Raw genomic sequence first — 6,641 nt, 5'->3', positions numbered from 1 at the left:
GAGGCCAGAAAAAACCTGCCAGAAAAAACCCCTGTGAGGAAAAAATGTGCAGGAAATCTGGGTAGGAACCAAGGCTCAAGCTCCAAGCGATTAGGAGCCCATCCTACGAAGGCTTTACAAAAAAGAAATAAGAACAGCCGATCCTACCAGACTGGATGAATGGTACCTAGAAAATAAAGAACTAAACAAAGAAAAAATTAAACGAACGAAAGAACGCGGTTGGTTCTGAAGCCTAGATGACAACCACGTGCTATACCTTGTCTTATATACCCCTACATCGTAACCCATGATGCCCCAGCATGGAACCCAGGCCCTTGTTGTATCTCGTGCCGACAAAATAGTTAATTCAGCCTTATTCGCTAGCTCACTTGTCAGAAATAACATAAAACGTTGCCCAGTGTACCAACCGTCAAGAGAATAGCTTTGCAATGTGAGAACTCTTGTCGAAACAAAATTGAGAGACAAGCTGGACGAAAAATTGCCGAGTGTAACAGCGCCTTAATGGGTCAAGTAAGTAACAAAACCATCAAACGTTGGATAAGACAACTCACTCTCCATTTGCTTATATATAACTTTATTAGAAATAAAAAATATCCTCAGTTTTACAAAATGTATAAAAATATGTCATCCAAACGCACATACAAAAAAAGTCTGTGTATTAATGTTTGCTTTGGGAAGAATGTTACAAAACAGCTTCGAAAAAAAAAACACTTGGAAAAGCGATATAAAAAGAACAGGCATTAAGCACCCTGGAGACGAAACAGTTTTAAAATCGGGGATTAGAATGTAATAACTAATGAGGCGTATATCTACTGTTTGTATAGGTCTGGGTACCGAGTTTAAAAGGGTTTTCTTTCAAGGGTGTTTCTTTTCGATAGCTTCGGTGTCGATACTATCCGAAAAAGACGACAAAGCTCTGCTTTCAAAGGGCAGGGTTTGCACGTTTTTCAATTGCTACTCTGTCCATGAAAACAGGGATTTCTTTTCGTCTTGGTGTAAACATACTAACAAACAGTTTTAAGTTGAGCCGCAAACAAAGTCTGGAAAAGTTAAGTCGTCAAAATGAAGCCGAATACGCTACAATAGTAGAGGATTTGTTTGGGATGCCAATATGACCGTCATTTTATTTTTTGCTTTGATTTTTCTTTTTTGTTTTTGTTTGCGGGTGGGGGTAGGGAGGGGGAATAACCGCATCAAACCTACTTGTTATAGACTGCAAGGGTATTTTTTTTCTACAACTAAGCTTTTAAATGGCCCTGGAATTAGACAATTTACGAACGAATACCCCTACTTCACATTTCAAGCAGTAATGTGCACATTTGTCTAACATATTATTGACTTAATACTTATTATGATGACAGCAAATTCCAAGAAAAAAATCATTATTCTTTTTACTTGTCATGCCTTAAGCAAAACGTATTTAAGGTCGCGATAATGGCATACCATGATTGCCAAACGAGCGCTTCGCAATCGTGCTTTTCGCTTGTAGCGTATTACACACACATCACAGTTCCAAGTATAATAAACACATCGATACCCGCCATCGCCACGAACGCTCCCAATCCAGCTGAGAGCGTTGTCGCCTTAAAACTGTCCAAAATGATGTTGTGGTCTGGAATGTGGAAAATAAGGGAAAACTCGATTACACGTCACAGTTTCCTGTGCTATGAAGCGATAAAGCGCTGGTAAGAGTGAAATTTTGAGTTTTTACCTTCATCAGGTAAAAGACATTTTAAAAATATATCTGCTGGCCTGTTTTCAGCTCGGTAGCATGCTTTGTTTTGAAAATAGAGCAGTTTGAATTTTAAATGGTCTTACAATGCGTGACATCTGGATTGCTTTTGAGTGTTGTAATCGTCACTTGGGACATTCCAGTTATTAGGTACTGGTTCCCACCACTCGGACTACACCTGCTTGTGGCATATTCCCTTATCTTTCTTTCACACTGAGGCCACTGGCCTAGGTTAAAACTTTCAAATTTTGGAGCAGCGTTTGTGTAGGTGAAGGTTGAAAGCATGTACGCAGCAGTGAAGGAGTACGTCGGTGCAGGGGCCAGATGACCCCTATCATAGCCTGTCCCTTTGTACGTCGCGTCGCTTTTTTTTTTTAGATACCTGTAAGGACGTAATAAGGCAATGAGACAGCCACTCAATAATAATCTAGATCTGATCGTAGACATCCCTGTCATTAGACTAACTAAATCTATACAGTAAACAAGGCTTCAAAAGATAACGTGATATGGGCAAAATAAGCTATGTTTTCACCCGCCTTCACTATATCGCCCATTTTGTCGCGTTTAATGCTAAAACATCGGGATTAAAATGATTGATTTGCACATACATTCCCCCGAACGTGCCATCAATATAAGAGGAGAATGCAATATAAGATGGGAAGCACGGGTGGCTTAATGTGGTCTGGGTTCGATTCCCAGACTCGGCGTCATATGTGGGTTGAGTTTGTTGGTTGTCTATTCTGCACCGAGAGGTTTTTCTCCGGGTACTCTGGTTTTCCCCTTTCCTCAAAAACCAACATTTGCAGGCGTAGCTCAGTTGGTTAAAGCGGGGGTTTCGGAGCAAGGGGTCCCCAGTTCGATCCTCGGTGACTTCAACGTCTGTTTCCATTTTCCTCTGATCCATGTAGCTATAGCTTTAAATATCCGTCAAAAGGAGCACTGACAGAGGGAGGGGGGGGGGGGGGTAAAAGGCGTACTGTCGGCTTCCATTGATACCTGTTTCGTAACTGAAGCAACTACCGACGTTAAATAAATTGACTTTACTTTATTTATTTAAGAAGAGTATGCAATGTAGGGGCGAATCTGGTCTAAGGTAAGCTCTGCGAATGCATCCTTTAAGTCCTTATTGTTTGCTGAGCGCGGTCATCAACCTCGTTCCCAGGGTTTTCCACCGGTGGGAGGCAGCCTTCCTCAAGCGGAAAAGCCCTGGAAACGATTATGAAAACGCTTGTTAAAAACAGTTCAACCCATATGAAAACATTTTAGAGTAACGCTGACATGTATTTCTTACCTGCTCCAGGAATGATTGCCAACCGCGTTTCCGTCAGTCCTATTTTTGCGTTATCGGCTGCAATTCTAAAGTCACACGACAAAGCCATTTCCAGGCCCCCGCCCAATGCATGACCATCCAAGGCAGCGATGGTCGGCATGGGGAGGTTACTCAGCTCCATGATGGCTGCCCGAGCCCTGGATACAAATGGACCCACTTCATGCTCTAGCATTTTGGCTCTTTCCTTAAGATCAGCACCAGCACAGAAAATTCCTAAATAAAACCGAAAAAAAAATATTAAGACGATTCCCTCGCAGGATACAGGGTGGTTATAGAATACTCTGCAGCATTTGTATTCTTGTACAGACGTTCTTTGAAGAACAACGCATATAGCACTGCTATTCATAAGAAAATATGTGGCCAGGTATTCTATTATCAAGCCCCAAATCCTAGGATTTTGAGTAAAGTTAAAGCCAAATTAATCGCGCTATGTCCTTCAACCAACTGAGCCATTGGTGCGTGGTGGCTCAGTTGGTTGAACACGGGGCTGCCATGTGAAAGGTTGTGAGTTCGACTCCGACCGAACCAACGCTCAGGGTCTTTAAACAACTGTTTGCAATGGCATCTACGATTGGTTAGACTCTCTAATCTTCTCGGATAAGGGCGATAAACTGTAGGCCCCGTCTCACAACCCTTGAATGTTCATAACCCTGTGGGACGTAAAAGAACCTACACACTATTCACAAAGAGCAGGGCATGGAGTTCCCGTTGTTGTTGTCTGTCCTCTGTGGTGTATCGTGGTTGGCTCTCTTGTGGATCATGGCACCGCCCGGGTGGGAGGGGGGTACTTGGGTCAATTTTTGCTGGGTATGTGCCGCTGGCCTCTCCAAACCCCTACCCCATTTTAGTCTATTGTGTGGCCAATAATAGACCCCATCTTAGTCACTTTTGAGCAAATGTCATTTTTGCTATCCCAACTTAGTCACTTTCTGATTATGCCTCTACCTTATAAAGCCTTCTAAGTAGGTCATCCTTAAATGAATTGACACGTTTGTTAAATTGAATGTGGAAACACATTACTTTTCACCTACAGTACAAACATTCTGGTACATTTTCTAGCCGTAAATATTTACAAACGTAACGTACCGAGCAGACTGTTAAATATTAAAACAACAGCACGAACCATTTTTTTAACCGCGGATCTTCCTATTTTTAAATCCCTGCATACCAGAATTTTCTTACCCCAGAAATCCCAAAAATGTGCGACCCCATTCTAGTAACTCTACATAAAACGTAACCCCATTATAGTCAATTCAGTCGTGAAAATGCGACCCCATCCAGCGGCACATCCCCATTAGCCTCTTATACAATACAATACAATACATACTTAATTGACCGCTCCCCATAGGGGCATTTCCGGGCCAATGAAACAGTCAACGAAACAACAGAACACAACAACAACACCTGTTAAGAATCCCAACTGGCAAGAGGCAAACCAGTTGGCTATTTACAAGTGCAGCTGGGAAGTTGAACCAGGGACTACCAAAGAACAAATTCAGCGAGTGGTCAGTGCGGGTCTTGAACCCGGGATCTGCGGATCTCAAGGCAAGCGCCCTAACCACTGGGCCACACTGCCTCCTTTTACGGCGGAAAAGCTTCCTCTTATAAGGAAGTCCGCCCTCCCCCGGGATCATGGCTGACCCTGTGGTGTATCAGGGTTGGGACTGGGTTAGCACTCGGAGATACCAGCCTCATAAAGGTAGTCTAAAATCTGCGGCAGTGATGTGACAGAAAGAAGGCAAATGCAGTACCAGTGTTGGCCAAACAAAGAAAACTGCCAAAACTGGCTATATTTTTATATTTCACAGAGTCTATCTTTCCTACAAAAGGTACCAGAAGAGTGTATCTGAATACCTTCATTATGTTCCTTTCCAAAGTGAACTCATTTTAGATATGTAAGTGCTGTTGAAACTGGTATATTCCTACTGTCTCATCCCACCCAATTTTACTCAATAATGGGGAACCAACCCCCTGAGGACAAAAGGGTTATTATAAATTACTGGCCAAGTAAGTTTTATCAAAGATATGAAACCATCCAGATTCTGGAAGTCATAAAACTTTACACCTCTCACTATCCTGCTAGCAAACAAGCTCAGAATGCCTTCCTACCCCTCTCCCACTTAAGTCTGCTCCACTTCACGTTAACACTTCATTTCCTTCCCCTTTAAGGCTGCAAGCTTCCTCTAAAGGGTGACAAAGAGTAACCAGGACGAGATGTTGGGTTGAGATACTATTTTTATTGAAAGTACGGTATACACTCATAAACAAAATTGTTGAGACAGTCTTTCTATTTTTTTTTTTTTTTTTTTTTTTTTCCAGATCCAAACATTTACTTCAATCAAAAATGTTCTACTTAAAACCCCCCCCCCCCAAAAAAAAAATCACAATATGGAGTAAAAGCTAAACTACCCTAGATTTGTGCTATGCAAAAAACCGCATGAAAAAAGACCTATTAGAGGAGAAAAAACATTTTTCGCAAAAATATCAAAATCAGCCATTTTTGGCAAAGTAGCAAAGGGGGGACCAAAGGAAAAATTCAAAAAATGGCCGAATTTTTGGTCGAACTTCGGAAGGCTAAAAAAATAGGAAATACAAGTCGCCTGATGGCCTAATTAGTATGGATTGAAAGCTAACCAATCCTAGACTTGTGCTATGCAAAAAAAAAAAGCATGAAAAAAGACCTATTAGAGGAGAAATAACATCTTTTGCAAAAATATCAAAATCGGCCATTTTTGGCAAAGTAGCAAAGGGGGGACCAAAGAAAAATTTCAAAAAATGGCCGAACTTTTGGTCGAACTTCGGAAGGCTAAAAAAATAGGAAATACAAGTCGCCTGATGGCCTAATTAGTATGGATTGAAAGCTAACCTATCCTAGACTTGTGCTATGCAAAAAAACCGCATGAAAAAAGACCTATTAGAGGAGAAATAACATCTTTTGCAAAAGTATCAAAATCGGCCAATTTAGGCGAAGTAACAAAGGGGGCACCAAAGGAAAATTTTCAAAAATGGCCGATTTTTTGGTCGAACTTCAGAAGGCTAAAAAAATAGGAAATACAGGTCGCCCGATGGCCTAATTAGTATAGATTGAAAGCTAAACTATCCTAGATTTGTGCTATGCAAAAAACCGCATAAAAAAAGACCTATTAGAGGAGAAATAACGTTTTTCGCAAAAGTATCAAAATCGGCCATTTTTGGCAAAGTAGCAAAGGGGGGACCAAAGGAAAAATTCAAAAAATGGCCGATTTTTTGGTCGAACTTCGGAAGGCTAAAAAAATAGGAAATACAGGTCGCCCGATGGCCTAATTAGTATAGATTGAAAGCTAAACTATCCTAGATTTGTGCTATGCAAAAAACCGCATAAAAAAAGACCTATTAGAGGAGAAATAACGTTTTTCGCAAAAGTATCAAAATCGGCCATTTTTGGCAAAGTAGCAAAGGGGGGACCAAAGAAAAATTTTCAAAAATGGCCGATTTTTTGGTCGAACTTCGGAAGGCTAAAAAAATAGGAAATACAAATCGCCCGATGGCCTAATTAGTATGGATTGAAAGCTAAACTATCCTAGATTTGTGCTATGCAGA

Source organism: Montipora foliosa, chromosome 7 (assembly GCF_036669935.1).
Source record: "Montipora foliosa isolate CH-2021 chromosome 7, ASM3666993v2, whole genome shotgun sequence".
NCBI classification, from domain to species: domain Eukaryota; kingdom Metazoa; phylum Cnidaria; class Anthozoa; order Scleractinia; family Acroporidae; genus Montipora; species Montipora foliosa.
The sequence above is the reverse complement of the archived record's forward strand: the minus strand, read 5'-3'. Positions refer to the sequence as shown.